This window comes from Nomascus leucogenys, chromosome 15, assembly GCF_006542625.1.
Source record: "Nomascus leucogenys isolate Asia chromosome 15, Asia_NLE_v1, whole genome shotgun sequence".
Lineage (NCBI taxonomy): Eukaryota > Metazoa > Chordata > Mammalia > Primates > Hylobatidae > Nomascus > Nomascus leucogenys.
In genome coordinates, this window is record NC_044395.1 from 60,913,192 (window position 1) to 60,931,222 (window position 18,031).

At 40.4% G+C, this 18,031-nt stretch overlaps 1 protein-coding gene across 1 annotated transcript in view; it reads right to left on the reverse strand.

Annotated features, from left to right (window-relative positions):
• UVRAG (UV radiation resistance associated) overlaps positions 1-18,031 on the reverse strand; it is a 333,633-nt gene that overhangs the window by 297,777 nt on the left and 17,825 nt on the right. The gene's annotated exons all lie outside the window — the stretch shown is intronic.

Below are 18,031 nucleotides of genomic sequence, written 5' to 3' on the forward strand. Positions count from 1 at the left end.
GGTCACTCCATCCACTCCATCCAGCCAATAAAGCAACTGTTGTGAGCTTCCATTCAATTCTCATTTCACCAGTCTCAATTTCCTAATCAGGCCTCCTTCCTAACAATTTCTCCAACCAGACTCTTTAAAGATTTGAAATCACAAGTTTCGAAATGCAAAAGCTTCATAAGCAATAGTAGAAATCAACAAAAATACAAAATAAACTTAAGGGATAGCCAAATCAACTCATATATCAAAAAGAGAATGTTGGCAACCCGCTTAAGTCTGGGCACAGCAGATTCATCCCCAAAAGCTAGTTCCCTATGTCAGATCATTATCTTCAGAGACTTAAAAATAGAAACCAAGTGCTCACACTTAAAATGTGCTTAAAGCTCTCCCTCAGGCTGAAAGCCAGTTCACTCTCCTGAGGTAAGTCCACTTTCAATTACATGCGCAGTCAGCCAAAAGAGCCCAGGTCTTTTTCCCATGCACATACCAACCCAATCCTTTCTCCCAATCTAGAGATTAAGATTCTTTGACAGAGAAGGTTATTGTCTAATAAATTTGTTTAATCCTCTAAGTATGAAAAGCCTCAGATGTATTTACAAAAAGTTTCCTGGGCTTACTCTAAAAGACTCATTTTTCCACAGTCTGCCATTTCACACCCTGGATTACAGCAACAGTTTTCTCCTGCTACACACTTTTCATTAGCCCTTTCAGTCAAAACTTTAAAAACAGGAACCACTAATTATCTGCATACAATAATCACATCTATTTTGCTATAAGATTACAATCCTGCTCCTCTGTTCAAAAACCTGAAAACATCTGGAATATCTAGGATAATGTACAAAAACATCCCATCATTGTGTTCAAAGCCCTCTACAGTCTGACTTCTCTATATACCATCATTACTTCCCACCAGATCTTCCACATACCCAACCCCTCAGTCACACATGACTGCTTAAAGTCCATCAAAAAGACCATATACTTTCCTAGCTCCATGCATTTGCTGATGGTAGACCTCAATGCCATCCCGCTCTTTAAGGAGAGCCTATGCATATTACAAAGTTTAGGAAAGAAGATTCCTGCCCTTCCTGATTTTCCAACTGAAATTGAGGCAGGAGAATAGGGTCTCCAGGGACCTAAGGCCACCCTAGAACTTAATCTAAAGGAAAACCTCAACTTTCCATGCCTAACTAACTAAAGGACCAAAGGCTACGCCCTTTGCAAACGCCCCAATCTGACTGGGTGCTTTCCATAACCAATCAGATGCTTGCATAGGAGTGTAACTTTGTAACTTCAGCCTCTGATTGGTTGCTTTCTGCAACCAATCAGACTGATTGCAGGCCACCACTTCATTTGCATGGTGTGAACACCAAGTGGCCAATGGGAAACTTCTAGGGGTATCTGGGCCCTACAAGATTCTGTAAGGGGGCTCTTGAGGGGCTGCCCAGGCCTGCTCCCACCTTGTTGAGTGTACTTTCATTCTCAATAAATCTCTGCTTTCATTGCTTCACTCTTTCCTTGCTTTGCTGTGAATTTTGTCCAATTCTCTGTTCAAAACACCTAGAACCTGGAGAACTTTCAGTCAAGACCCGCTACCAGTAACAAAATTAGTTGCTCCCTTATTAGGACAAATAAGAACTTTGCTTCTATCTCTACTACAGCACTTATTTTGTTCGGCCTTTATTATAGTTAGTTGTTTACCGTTATCTTCCCTATTAATCTAGCATTAAAAGGCTTGATAGAAACCACTACAACACTGTACTGTTACCATTTATTAAATGTTTACCGTGTGTCGTCGTGTACTGTGCTAAATATGTGCTTCATAGATGTGATCATTTAATTCTCATAACGACCCTACAAGGTTAACTATTACTCATTATCATTTTTTGTTTGTTTGTTTGAGACGGAGTCTCCCTCTGTCGCCCAGGCTGGAGTGCAGTGGCGCAATCTTGGCTCTCTGCAAGCTCCGCCTCCCGGGTTCATGCCATTCTCCTGCCTTAGCCTCCCAAGTAGCTGGGACTACAGGCACCCGGCTAATTTTTTTGTATTTTTAGTAGAGATAGGGTTTCACTGTGTTAGCCAGGATGGTCTCAATCTTCTGACCTCGTGATCTGCCCGCCTTGGCCTCCCAAAGTGCTGGGATTACAGGTGTGAGCCACCACCTGCCCGTCCATCATTATTCATTTCTTTATCTCAACATTTTTTTTTTCTTTTGAGAGGGAGTCTCGCTCTGTCTTGCCCAGGCTGGACTGTAATGGCGTGATGTCGGCTCACTGCAGCCTCCGCATCCTGGGTTCAAGTGATTCTCCTGTCTCAGGCTCCCAAGTAACTGGGACTACAGGCATGTGCCACCACACTTGGCTAATTTTGTATTTTTAGTAGAGACAGGGTTTCACCATGTTGGCCAGGCTGGTCTCGAACTCCTGACCTAAGGTGATCGACCTGCCTCAGCTCCCCAAAGTGCTGAGATTACAGTTGTGAGCCACCCCTAGCCTAGCCTTACATTTCTAAGTAACCAAATATAAAACAAAGAAAATAATAAATGACAGGAGATATCTCAAAAGAAGGAAAGAATGCAGAAAGAAAGCCAAGGCTTACATCCTACATACGTGGATATGTATCTCTGTCTAAATACTACATATAACTAAAAGATATAATTTGGTCTTTATACTCCTTTATTACTACAGAACACAAGGAAATAACCAATTCTTCAACTCAAAAGAATAACTTTATGACACATGTAATTATCATGGAATTGACTGCCTTACAAAGCAGTGTGCAGGGCTTGGACGGAGATCGAATCTATAATAGATGCACGGATATTATTACCAAAGAGATCTCTGCATTATGTAGCAACTGTAGGAAATTAGCACGACCACCTCCAAGATACCTTCTGATTCTAAACTCTATGATTTTCATCTGGGTGATTAGCAGTGTAATCCATTAATGCAAATAAACAGAACTAACCACATTCAGATCATTTTATAAGAAAGTTTACAAAAAACAAACTCCATAAACTGACCAACTATAATTAAAGCACTGACTGTGGGCTGTATGACTTTTTGCCCTTTTCCTTTATTTTACTTATTTCAAAAGCATTAGGGTAAGCATTCTCATTATACCATAATTAATTAAAATCCAAGATACTTCCAGCAACTGGAATGGACAAAGGAAATAAACTTTTTCTTTTTTTTTTTTTTTTTTTGAGACAGGGTCTCTGTCCCCCAGGCTGGAGTACAGTGGTAGATCATAGCTTACTGCAGCCTCAACCTCCCAGGCTCAAGCAATCCTCCCACCTCAGTCTCCCAAGTAGCTGGGACCACAGGCATATGCCACCACGCTCAGCTAAATTTTTTTTTTTTTAAGAGACAGAGTCTCCCTATGTTGCCCATGCTAATAAATCCTTTTTTCTTTTTTTTTTTCTGAGACAGAGTCTCACTCTGTCGCCAGGCTGGAGTGCAGTGGTGCGATCTCGGCTCACTGCAATCTCCGCCTCCCGGGTTCAAGCATTTCCCCAGCCTCAGCCTCCCAGGTAGCTGGGACTACAGGGGCATACCACCACGCCCAGCTAATTTTTTATATTTTAGTAGAGACAGGGTTTCATCATGTTGGCCAGGATGGTCTCGATCTCCTGACCTCATGATCTGCCCACCTCAGCCTCCCAAAAGTCCTGGAATTACAGGCGTGAGCCACCCCGCCCAGCTGCTAATAAACTCTTTATGGGTAAATTACTGATGCAATCTTGGTGAAAGGCAGTAAGTGTACATGTAAACCCTCTTGTGCCCTAGGTCTTGCCTTCTTTTTTAATAACATTCATTCCAGAGCCAGGCACAGTGGCTCATAACTGTAATCCCAGCACTTTGGGAGGCCAAAGCAAGAGGATCACTTGAGCCCAGGAGTTCAAGATCAGCCTAGGCAACAACATAGTGAGACCATATCTCTAGCAAAAATAAATATAAATTAGCCAGGCTGGGCACAGTGGCTCATACCTGTAATACTAGCACTTTGGGAGGCCGAGGTGGGTGGATCATTTGAGGTCAAGAGTTCAAGACCAGCCTGGCCAATATGGTGAAACCCCGTCTCTACTGAAGATACAAAAGTTAGCCAGGCGTGGTGGCACACACCTGTAATCTCAGCTACTTGGGAGGCTAAAGCAGGAGAATCACTTGAACCCCAGAGTTGGAGGTTGCAGTGAGCCGAGATCACGCCACTGCACTCCAGCCTGGGCAATAGAATGAGTGAGACTCCATCTCAAGAAAACAAAAACAGGCTGGGCACGGTGGCTCATACCTGTAATCCCAGCACTTTGGGAGGCCGAGGTGGGTGGATCACCTGAGGTCAGGAGTTCGAAACCAGCCTGGCTAACATGGTGAAACCCCATCTCTACTAAAAATACAAAAAATTAGCCGGGCATGGTGGCACACACCTGTAATCACAGCTACTCAGGAGGCTGAGGCAGGAGAATTGCCTCAACAAGGGAGGCAGAGGTTTGCAGTGAGCTGAGATCATGTCACTGCACTGTAGCCTATGCGACAGAGCAAGATTCCGTCTCAAAAAAAAAAAAAAAAATGAAAGAACAAAGAGAACTGACATTACTATAAAGCTACAGTAATCAAGGCAGGATGGTATTGGCAAAAAAAGAGACAAACAGATGAAAACAGAATAGAGAGCCTAGAAATACACTTACACAAATACAGTCAACTATTCTTTGATAAAGGCTCAAAGACAATTCAAAGACAACAGCCAAGTCTTTTCAACAAATGGTACTGAAAGTGGACATTCACATGCAAAAAAAAAAAAAAGAATGTAGATACAGATTTATACTTTTCACAAAAATTAACTTAAAATGAATCAGAGACCTCAGTGAAAATGCAAAACTATAAAACTCCTAGAACATAGGAAAAAATTTTGGTGATCTTGGGTTTGTGATGACTTTCTAGATATAACACCAAAGGCATAATTCAAAAAAGATGAAACTGATAAGTAGGACTTAATTAAAATTTAAAACTTGGTTTTTCTTAGGCCTTGCAATGGTTCTAAGTGGTCTGAAACCCTTACCTGATTCTGATGCCCACCCACCAGATGGTTGGAGAACACAGCGCACTTCACATCTAAGAACTTGCCTAATGACTGAAACGCGGTAAGTCTTAATAACACTTTTAGCCTATAGGAAATCCTCGAGGCTCATCCTTCAACTGCTCTCGAGTACAAGGTCTAGTGGTACTTCACATCCTAGAGGCACCATCGAGCATAAATATCAATGCTTTGATCTTTTCTAAACAGAATTACTGGCCTGTTTAGAATTAATGGTCCAGCTACAGATATTTAAGCCAAACTTTTTTATGATCTAAATTGATTCAAATATCTCAGGAAAGTAAAAACATTCTGAGTAATTAAAATTTAAATTTACACAAAAAAATTAAAATTTACACAACCTTTGGAATTACTCTTTAAGATAACATTCTATGCAGTTTTCTTTTTCTTTCATGTCTGTGACGTAACTTCCTAAGATCTGCTAAATTTTTTTTTTTTTTTTGGCAACTTTTAGGCTCAAGAGGTACATATACAGGTTTTGTTACATGGGTAAACTGCACGTCTCAGGGTTTGGGGTACAGATAATTTTCTCACCCAGGTAATCGGCATAATGCCCAACAGCTAGTTTTTAAATCCTCACCCTCTTCCCATGCTCCACCCCTCAAATAGGCCCCAGTATCTACTGTTCCCTTCTTTGTGTCCATGTGTACTTATAAAGGAGAACATAAGGTTTTTGGTTTTCTGCTCCTACTTATAAGGGAGAACATGAAGTTTTTGGTTTTCTGCTCCTGCATTAATTCACTTAGGATAATAGAATCCAGCTCCAACCATGTTGCTGCAAAGGCCACGATCTCATTCTTTTTTCTGGCTGTGTAGTATTCCATGGTGTATATGTATCACATTTTCTTTAACCAGTCCACCATTGATGGGCATCTAGGTTAATTCTATGTCTTTGCTATTGTGAATAGTCATGTGGTCAAGCAATCTCCAGAAACTTCCTCAAATGCTCTACTTTATACTTTCACAGTTATAAAATGCTCTTTGTGCATTATACTACAGTGCATTATACCAGAGTTGTGCTCTAGTAATATCCATCCCCAGAGCTGAATAGGGGATTTTAATTTTTAAATTAACATGGCTTTAAAATATTTGAAACACTACCTATCACATCCTTATATAAAGGTTAAAAACATTCACTAAAATACAAAAGCAAAACCTATTCAGCTTTCATTTGGGAGACAGACAGGTTATAGGGCACAATTCAACTACCTGAAATGTTGGCAGTGGGCAAAAGAGCAATATGACCCTAAATTCCTTAACTTTTTATAAATCTTTCAAATACAAATTCTAACGCAAGACTTAAGTGGTATGCATAGTAAATTTGAAACATCTGGCTGGTCATAGTGGTTTACACCTGTAATCCCAGCACTTTGGGAGGCCGAGGCAGGCAGATCACGAGGTCAGGAGATCGAGACAATCCTGGCTAACACAGTGAAACCCCGTCTCTACTAAAAATACAAAAAATTAGCCAGGCATGGTGGCGGGCACCTGTAGTCCCAGCTACTGGGAGGCTGAGGCAGGAGAATGGTGTGAACCCTGGAGGCGGAGCTTGCAGTGAGCCGCGATAGTGCCACTGCACTCCAGTCTGGGCGACAGAGTGAGACTCTGCCTCAAAAAAAAAAAAAAGAAAAGAAAAAGAAAAAGAAATCTGCTTTAAAACTTAATGGTAGAATACAAACAACATTTTTGTTTTGTTTTTATATTTTTGTTTGTTTTGTTTATGGCCTTCTAGATCCACAGTCCAGTAGAGTTAACGCTACCTGCAGCATCAGGGATGTTCATACAATTCAGCTCAGGCCAATCAATCAGCACATTATATTCCCCTGATCATAACATATGATCCAATTAAGGCTAACGAAAGACCCAGAAATTAAACTGTTGAGAGTTCTTTTTTTTTTTTTTTTAGATGGAGTCTTGCTCTGTCACCCAGGCTGGAGTGCAGTGGCGCAGTCTCAGCTCACTGCAACCTCTGCCTCCTGGGCTCAAGCGATTCTCCTGCCTCAGCCTCCTGAGTTACTGGGATTACAGGTGCCCGCCACCACACCCAGGTAACTTTTGTATCTTTTGTATAGATGGGGTTTTGCCATTTTGGCCAGGCTGGTCTCGTACTCCTGACCTCAAATGATCCACCTGCCTCGGCCTCCCAAAGTGCTGGGATTACAGGCATGAGCCACTGAGCTGGCCATGAGTTCTTTTTTGCCCCTACTGGCCCTGAACCTAGAAGGACATAGGGCTAGAGATCCTGTCAGCCATCTTTCTATCACAGTGAAACCAGGGAATGAAACCAACAAGGAAGACAGCAGAAGTCAAGAGATGTGGGATTCAGATCCTGCTGACACAATCTAAGCCTGGATCAAACTACACTTAAAATGAGTACTATGATGGCAAACATCAGCCCATCCCTTTAAAACTGTCAAAGATTACAACTAGGGAAAGAACTTATACTGTAATGTTTATTAAGGATTTATCCCATGGCAGGTTAGTAGATGAAGAGTAACATTCTAACTTAGTGGCAAGATAAAAGAAATGTTTCACTTTGTTAAACATACCCATATTTTAGAAAATGATCATTTCTGTAGGGTCAATCTATATTTGGTGATACAGTTTTGAACCTTAATACAGGGGAAAGCAAGGCTTAAAAAAACCGGTCAGATCACACACCAGAACTGACAGAACTCAAAGCCATTTTCAGTAGTGAAATATTTTACCTTTCTCTTGCATGCATCTAAAATTCTCTGGCTTCTGAGGTATATTAATGACCAAAGAGAACTGATGTGCCCTTAATCTTGTTCTGCATCAAGCATTGGAGAGTGATTCAGAGAGGCTGATAACCAAAAGACAAGGAAATGGCTCCCATTCACCCTCCCTTGCTGGATCACTTGCTTAAAAAACAAAAGTAGTATGGTTCTTAAAATAATTACTCCATAAATCCCCACCATCACCAAACTAAACCATCCCACACACAACTTTCACAACTCCCAGGGCCACAAGGAAGTAACTTCTAAATGGAGTTTGAGTCTGATTTGCTTAATCTATAAAAGTTATTACACATCAATAATGTAACCAATAATCAATAACCTAGAGACCAATGAAAAAGGGGCAAAGGATATGAAAAGGCAGGTCAGTTCTGGTACGGTGGCTCATGCCTGTAATCCCAGCACTTTGGGAGGCTGAGGCGAGCAGATCACAAGGTCAGGAGTTCAACACCAGCCTGGGCAACATGGTGAAACCCCGTCTCTACTAAAAACACAAAAATTAGCTGGGAATGGTGGCGGGTACCTGTAATCCCAAGTACTCGGGAGGCTGAGGCAGGAGAATTGTTTGAACCCAGGAGGGGGAGGTTGCAGTGAGCCGAGATCGCGCCATTGCACTCCAGCCTGGGTGACAGGGTGAGACTCCGTCTCAAAAAAAAAAAAGAAAAGAAAAAAGAAAAGGCAGGTCACAGTAAAAGGAAAAGTAATGGAACTAGTCAATGAACATGTGAAAAGATGTATAATCACACCCATAATTTTAAAATACGCACATCAAAATAAATATTCCACCTTGTGACTGACCGCAGTTTCCAAACTTGGTTGCCCCAATACATCCCATCTGACATGCTCTCTTACAATGTAATGCTGCCACCCCTGTCATCCATTAAGAAGTGGGGTCTATGTTTCCTCCCCCTTAAATGTGGGCAGAGGCCGGGCGCGGTGGCTCAAGCCTGTAATCCCAGCACTTTGGGAGGCCGAGGCGGGCGGATCACGAGGTCAGGAGATCGAGACCATCCTGGCTAACATGGTGAAACCCCGTCTCTACTAAAAATACAAAAAATTAGCCGGGCGTGATGGCGGGCACCTGTAGTCCCAGCTACGCGGGAGGCTGAGGCAGGAGAATGGCGTGAACCCGGGAGGCGGAGCTTGCAGTGAGCCGAGATCGTGCCACTGCACTCCAGCCTGGGCGACAAAGCAAGACTCCGTCTCAAAAAAAAAAAAAAAAATGTGGGCAGAAATGAAGCTATGTGACTTCTGAGGCTAAACCATGAAAGGTGACATGGCTTCCACCTGGTCCTTTTGGGATATTCTTCCTTGGAACCCAGTGACTATATTGTGAGGAAGCCAACCAGTCACATGGACTTCATAGGTGTTCTCCACAGCCCCAGCTGAGATTCCAGCAGGCAGCCAGACATGTAAGTGACCATGTCCTGAGGCTCTGAGCCTCCAGAAATGACATCAAGATAATAAGCAGAGACAAGTTGTTCCTACCAAGCTCAGACCAAACTGCAGATTTCTGAGCAAAATTAATGATGATGATGTTATTTTAAGCCACTCAGGTTTTGTTTGTTAGGGAGTAACAGATAATTAAAGGCACCTATCTGATTAAAGAGTCAAACAATTTTAGTCTCTACTGGGGTTGACACGGGTAAGGACAACAAAGTGGGGAAAACATAAAACTGGTCTGCTTTGGAGCAAGGGCAATTTAGCAAAAAATTATCAAATTTTAAAGTGCATATAAAATTTTACCAAGCATTTCACAAGTCATAAAATTGTGTGCAAATATGTTTATTCCAGTATTGCTATAAAAGCAAAAACTGAGTAACACTCTTACATTGTGGTACAATGTAAAAATGCAATGGAAAACCATACTACCAGTTTTTTTAAAGGTCATTGAAAATGATGATATAAAACAAACAAAAGAGCAAGAAATGTTTAATGTTTACATGAAGAAATATTACTACATACTTTGAATAATGTAGATCAGGGAGTAAATCTTTTATGCTTTTCAGTGCACACCCTGTCTACATACTCCTCTTTTTTAGTTAACAATCTTTTAACAATATAATAATCATTCTTAGCTTATTGGTTGTTACAAAAACCGGCCATTGTTAGTCACAGTTTGCTGACCCCTGATTTAGATAAACGCAGATATTATGAGATAATTTCTTAAAATAGTATTTGCCTTTGGAAATGCAGTCAAACTTGTTCTGTACACCTTCTTTCATTCCCACTCTCAACTCCTGGTTCCATTTCTTTCTCAGGTCAGACATTTCCTCTCAGCCTGAGACCAGGCTCAATGGCAGGCAAGAATTAAGGCCCAGGTTATTTCAGGCAAATTTATATTACTGTTACTTTGTTATAACTTTTTGAGAGTTAACAAATATAAACCTGGGGGGAAACTGGTTTTCCACATTTCCACAGAAGGTAAAGATACTCAGCTACTGAACTAAGAATTTAAGCTTGATAAATTCAAGTCAGTTTAAAAAAAAAAAACAAAACAGAAAGGAGCTCTCTATATTACAGCACTCTCAATCACCTATATTTTCCTAATCCTTTGATCCAACCTGAAAGCCTGTGAAAATTTTGAAAAAACACAAGAATGCTTTAAAACTAGTGCCTGGGGCTACTGGCTATAAGCAAATGGTGCCAACCAAGTTACACATTTAAAGAAACAACCCAACAACCCTAATCTCTCATGAAACACTTCATAGTTCTGGTCGCTAATTGCGAGTTTTCTCTGGCACAAATTACACAACCTTGGAACTAAAGCCTTTATTCTGAAATTAACTCTGCTCTCCCACCAAGTTCAAATCAGTCTGAATTTAATGCAGTCATTTACTAAGCACTAAATTATAAAACAGGCTTCTCAACAGGAAAAAAACAAACTACAACTCTGAACTTTCTACATTTCTTATACATTTTGGCTCTGATTTATTATTTCTACCCTATTTACCCCCAAACTTGGTGAAAGGCCCCAAAACTTGCCTCTCCCCCTCATTTTTCTGCCAGGTAGTGTTACTCTAAGAAACAGGTAGATCCGCTACCACCCTTTCCAAGTGTCTCTCTCCCCCACCCCTTGTTTCCCTCTTCCTTCTATTCTATCTTAGTATTGCCTTTACAGACTATTATTAGGAATTACTACCTAATTTCAGAGTATATGATCTTACTAAAGGACTAGAGTTTGTACACATGAAAAGGGCAAATTTCTGGTAAATTTTCAGGTAAATTTCAGCATTTAGAAACATAAGACCAAAATTTAAAAAAAAAGAAATATAAGACCAATGAAGAAACACACAGAGTTACACAGAATGATCTAGAGAAGATAAAAATTGAAGACAGAAAATAGCTGTCAGAGGTCCAGATGTTGAGTAATAGCACGCCTGTAATTTGCTTCAAAATAATTGGAGGGAGGAAAGGAGGACAAGGAGGTAGGCATATAGATTAAACAAGATCCACCATGAGTTAATAGTTTTTGAAGTGGGGTAATAGGTACCTGGGAGTTCATCATTATATTCCTCTCTCAATCTCTTTCTCTCTCTCTCTCTCTCTCTATATATATATATATATGTGTGTGTGTGTGTGGGTGTGTGTATATATATACACACACACAAAAACACACACACATACACTACTTGCGTTTAAATATACACTGATATATTGATGAATATATTGATATATAAAATATACATTTCAATAGACATTGAAATTTCCACAATAAAAATGGTTTAAAGTATTATCAATAGGAACAGAAAGAAAATATAAGAACATATAGGAGCCTAAAGAAAAACTGAGCTTACCGGGATAACTAACTAGATAATGGATGTGGTTAGGGATGAAGAGAAAATTGACAAAAGAGACAAAGAAGTCAAAGATAACCTCTAGGGAAAAGAGAACTAATCAATAAAGGTGTCAGGGCAATAGGGTAGCCATCAAAAATACACACACACACACACACACACACACACACACACACATCCTATGCCTTACATTAAATTCCAGAAGGCTTAAAAATATTTAATGTACATAAAGCAAAAAGTATCCAAAGAAACCATGAACAATTATTTTGTAAACACAAAGGTCTAAAAATGATATTCAGAAGCTATAAAAGAAAAAAATCACTACATAAAACACTTTAAAATTAGGCATGGCAAAAACAACCTTATGCAAAGTCAAAGGAAAAAACCTAAGAAAAAATTTTAATTAATATAAAAAAGACAATTTCACTAAAACATAAAGAATTCCTAGAAATCAAAAGTCCAACAACCCAACAGAAAAAAATGGCAAAGAACATTAACAGATAATTCACAGAAAAATAAACACAAATAGCTCTTAAACATGAAAAGATTATCAATCTCACTCATAAGAGAAATGCAAGTTAAAACTACACTAAAATTGGCACAGACCAAAAAATCTGATAACATAGGTTGAGGGGCAGCCTCTGGTGAGAGCCTTTTTGCTGGTAAGGACTTGCAGGGTATCACATGGCAAAGGAGCTGAACACTAACGTGCTAGCTCAGGCCTCTGTTCTTATAAAGTCACCAGTTCTGCTCCCATGATAACCCATTAACCCACTAACCCATTAACCCGTTAATACATAAATGGATTAATCCACTCATCAGGGCAGAGGTATGGTATCATGGTATCACCTCTTAAAGGCCCTACCTCTCAATACTGCCATACTGGGGACTAAATTTCAACATGAGTTTTGGAGAGGACAAATATTCAAACAGATATTCAAACAGACATCCATAACAGATGGCAATCTGACAACAGCTATCAAAATTACAAAGGCAGGCTGGGTACAGTGGCTCATACCTGTAATCCCAGCACTTTGGGAGGCCAATGTGGGAAGATCACTTGAGCCCAGGAGTTCAAGACCAGCCTGGGCAACATAGGGAGACTCTATATATAGAGAGAGAGTCTCTATGAAAAACTTAGAAATTAGCTGGGTGTGGTGGTGCATGCCTGTAGACCCAGCTACTTGGGAGGCTGAGGTGGGAGGATCGATTGAGCCCAGGAGGTTGAGGCTTCAGTGAGCGATGATCAAGCCACTGCACTCCAGCCTGGGCAGCAGGGTGAGACTGTCTCAAAAACAAAAACAAAAAAACCCCTAAAATTTAAAAAAATTACAAATGCATATATTCTTTGATTCAGCAATATGATGTATGTAATAGTGTTGCTTATTAGCAAAAAAAAACTAGAAATAACTGAAATGTACATCAATAGGGGACTAAATTATGATACATCCTATAGTGAAATGCTATGTGACCATACAGAATAGATAACATGGCAGCTCTTTGATCACTGATATGGAATAATTTCCAAGATCTACTATTAGTTTGTGGGGTTTTTTTTAAAGTACAGTTGATACAGTCAGTGTGTTTAGCATTTGTGGCTTTTCTTGGATTGGGGTGGTGGTGGTATATAGAGACAAGGTCTCACTCTATCACCCAGGCTGGAGAGTGGTGGCACAATCACAGCCCACTGCAGCCTCAAATTCTCAGGCTCAAGCAACCCTCCTACTTCAGCCTCCAAAGTAGCTAGGACTATAGGCCAATGCCACCATGACTGCCTAATTTTTTAAAACTTTTTAATAGGTACTCAAGAAATGTTGAAATAATTTGGTTTCTTAGGATGGAATATATAGAAGAGAATTATAAAGGCATGAGAATGTAGATGGTAAGAGCTATAAATTCAGAAGATGATACTTTGAATTTACAGCGGGCCCTCTGCATCTGTGGATTCTGGATTCAACCAATTACAGATAGAAAATATTCAGAAAAAAAAAAAATCTCAATAGGCTAGTCCAAATGCAGTTGTGTTCACAACTAGTTGATCAGAACCAGTTAGAGATTTCTTTGTTCCTTCTCCACTCCCAGTTCCTCACTTGACTAGTCTGAAAAAAAAACAAACCAAAACAAAACAATTTTTAAAAAGTACAAAAAAACTCAATACAGCATAACAACTATTACTAGCATTTACCTTGCATTAGATATTATAAGTAATCTAGAGATGATTTAAAGTCTACAGAAAGATGTTGCATGGGTTATATGCATACTATGCCATTTTATATCAGGGACTTGAGCATCTGCAAATTTTTTTTTTTTTTTTTTTTTTTTTTTGAGACAGAGTCTCACTCTGTCGCCCAGGCTGGAGTGCAGTGGCGCGATCTCGGCTCACTGCAAGCTCTGCCTCCTGGGTTCACACCATTCTCCTGCCTCAGCCTCCTGAGTAGCTGGGACTACAGGCGCCCGCCAGCACGCCCGGCTAATTTTTTGTATTTTTAGTGGGCGGGGTTCCACCCTGTTAGCCAGGATGGTCTCGGATCTCCTGACCTCGGGATCCACCCGCCTTAGCCTCCCAAAGTGCTGGGATTACGGGCGTGAGCCACCACGCCCGGCCAGCAGATTTTTTTATCTGTGGTGGTGGATTAGGGTGGTAGCTGTTCCTGGAGTGAATCCCCTGAGGATACTGAAGGATGATGAACTATATTTTAGTAAAGCTTGATTAGAATGGGAGGACCTTGCTACATAAAAGTTAGTTCTAGGGCAAAGAAAAGGAGGTAATAGGAAAGAAATAATGGAAGTGAAGACATGAAGATTTTGAGTTAGAATTACAGTTATAGCTGCTAATCTTGGTGGGTTTCAAATACAAATTCTGCCTGAAGTTAGCATGTTAAAGTTTAATGCTTTTTAATGACTTGCACCTTCTTAAGGAATTATATAGAGCTTACTATTTGAAAGTGCACTCTTGTTTGCAGAAGAGGAAGTTGATACATGCACAGGAGAGGGAAGCTGGTTTTTCGTGGTATGAACAGTAGCTTTAGGGCAGTGAATGAAGTGGGTGGAAAAGAAGCACCGTATGCCAAAGAAATTGTGAAGAATTGATGGATCTAGATGGGCAATTAGAAATGGGGGTGGGAACATGGGAAGTTTGAAAGGCAAAGATGTCTCAAAGGTTTTGAAACAGGGTGTCTGGGAAGGGAATACATGGTGTACCCAGCCCAGGAGATCAAGCCTGTGTCCAAATCTTGATTTTGCTACTTATTAACAATGTGAACATGGATAAATCCCTTTACTTAGGGCCTCAGTTTTATTATCTGAAAAATAAGGAAGATGGCCTAGATCAGTGCTTCTTAAATTTAAAATGTCCGTATGAATTACCTAGGGAATCTTGTTGAAGTACAATTCTGATTGACTAGGTCTATGGTGGGACCTGAGATTCTCAGCATTTTCAATACAAGTGATGCAGAGTAGCAAAGGCTTAGATGACCTTCAAGGTCCTTTCTGGTTCTGCAGTATTATACTTCTATTTGTTGAAGGTGGGTTTTTTTTCGTTTTGTTTTTTGAGACAGAGTCTCACTGTCTCCAGGCTGGAGTACAGTGGCACGACCTAGGCTCACTGCAACCTCCACCTCCTGGGTTCAAGGGATTCTCCTGCCTCAGCCTCCCAAGTAGCTGGGACTACAGGCGCACACCACCACGCCCAGCTAATTTTTTGTATATATTTTTTTTAAGTAGAGACAGGGTTTCACCATGTTGGCCAGGGCGGTCTCGATCTTCTGACTTTGTGATCTGCCCACCTCCACCTCCCAAAGTGCTGGGATTACAGACGTGAGCCACCATGCCCGGCCTATTTGTTGAGTGTTTATCCTTCAGAGATCTGTTATACTTTTGTGACTTATAATTACCTCTATTTAAAGAGATGAATTCTAAATCTGTGTCTCTTTACTTCAAATAAGAATGGCCTAAATTCATCATCTTTCACTGATAACCACATCCCTCTCTTGACATCTCTATTTTTGTAATACTTTATATTTAAATATATATTATAAAGTACTTTACACTTTTTTAGAGAGCTTCTATATCCATTATTTCATTTGATCATTGCAGTAACCCACAGAAGTAGGCAGGTGGAAATATCTCCATTTTATGGAAGGGGAAACAGGCTCAGAAACAGTAAGTGGCTTGCTCACTAATGAGTGGTAGAACCACCTAGAGTTGAGCTGAAGCTCTAACTTGAGTTCTTCCCACTGTGTCACATTGCTTCTGGAAATTGTCATCCGCATACCTGTGTTTAAAGGTTGGTTGCCATCTCTCTGTTTTTTTTGAAATATAAACTTAAGCTGATCCAAAGATAATGAGTTTTCTCAATTTAGTGTTCACAGTCAGTTACAGATCAAACTTGCTCTACTCTTTCCCGCTTCTCATTACTACACTTGACTAGTCTTAAAAAATAAGAAGTAAAAAGTATCCTTAATGTTATTTTTAAAAATACAGTAGATAATGGATTCATATGATTCACAATTCAAAAGGCACAGTATATAAGAGGATATAGTGAACAGTCTCCGTACTATTGTGTGCCCCAAATACCCATTTCCTTTCCCCTGGGGCAACCAGTGTTATCAGTTATAGTTTATGGCTCTCCAATAACCACATATTCTTTTTTTCCCTATTAAACACAAATGAAGTCGGGCATGGTGGCTCACATAATCCCAGCAATTTGAGAGGCCGAGGAGGGAAGATATCTTGAGGCCAGGAGTTCCAGAACAGCCTGGGCAACATAGTGAGACTCTTTGCTACAAAAAGTATTTTTGGTTTTTTTGTTGGTTTGTTTTTTGTTTTTTTTTTCTGAGACAGAGTCTCACTCTGTTGCCCAGGCTGGAATGCAGTGGCATGATCCTGGCTCATTGCAACCTCCACCTCCCAGGTTCAAGCAATTCTCCTGCTTCAGCCTCTGGAGTAACTGGGACTACAGGCACGTGCCACCACACCCGGCTAATTTTTTGTATTTTTAGTAGAGACAGGGTTTCACCATGTTAGCCAGGACAGTCTCAATCTCCTGACCTCATGATCCACCCGCCTCGGCCTCCCAAAGTGCTGGGATTGCAGGTGTGAGCCACCACACCCAGCCCCATGCATGGACTTAAAGTGTCTCCCTATAGACTATTAGTTGCAAGGGCATGCATGTACACACACACAAAGAATTAGAGTTGAAAAATCAGATAATACCTTGACCAGGTGACCAAAATTAACATTACCAATGAGGGACAAATGAACATCCAGAAGTGATACCTTATGAAGGACATACTATCATCCATGAAATATTCCAACTGAAAATGTATAATCTGAATCTAATCATGAGGAAACATCAGATAAACAGAAAATGAGGAATGTCCTATTTTTTTTTTAAGGGAGCAGGGTCTGTATTATGCTAGTGACATTTAAAAATAAGACAAAGAAGAGCTATGGAAATGTTCTACATTAGAGACACAATGGCTAAATGTAATACCTATCCTAGACTATATCCTGAACTGGAGGAGGAAAATTTCTATAAAGGACATTATAGAATCAACTGATGAACCTTAGATTAAAGTATCAATGTCAAATTTACTGATGTCGATAACTGTTGGGAACAGGCCCTCCAAAATCTGGCCATTAACTGGCCCCAAAACTGGCCATAAACAAAATCTCTGCAGCACTGTGACATGTTCGTGATGGCCATGACGCCCACACTGGGAGATTGTAGGTTTACTGGAATGAAGGCAAGAAACACCTGGCCCACCCAGGGCAGAAAACCACTCAAAGGCGTTCTTAAACCCCAAACAATAGCATGAGCTGAGCGATCTGTGCCTTAAGGACATGCTCCTGCTGCAGATAACTAGCCCAATCCATCCCTTTATTTTGGCCCATCTCTGTTTCCCATAAGGAATACTTTTAGTTAATCTATAATCTATAGAAACAATGCTTATAATTGGCTTGCTGTTAATAAATACGTGCATAAATCTCTCTTCCGAGGCTCTCAGCTCTGAAGGCTGTGAGACCCCTGATTTCCCACTCCACACCTCTATATTTCTGTGTGTGTGTCCTTAATTCCTCTAGCGCCTCTGGGTTAGGGTCTCCCTGACCAAGCTGGTCTCAGCAGATAACTATGCTGTGGATATGAAAGAGAATATCCCTATTCTGGGAAATACATACTCAAGTATTTAAGGGTAAAGGGTCATGATGTATGTAACAACTTTAAATGATTCACATAAAATTATGTATCTTTATCTATACATATTCAGAAAGAGAGAAAGACAGCAAGCTTGCAAATGAAGCAAAATGGGCTATTATTATGCCCATTTTACCTGAGTCTCCCTGAGGCATACAGAGATAAATAACTTCCAGATTGCCTAACTTAGTTTAGGCACGTAG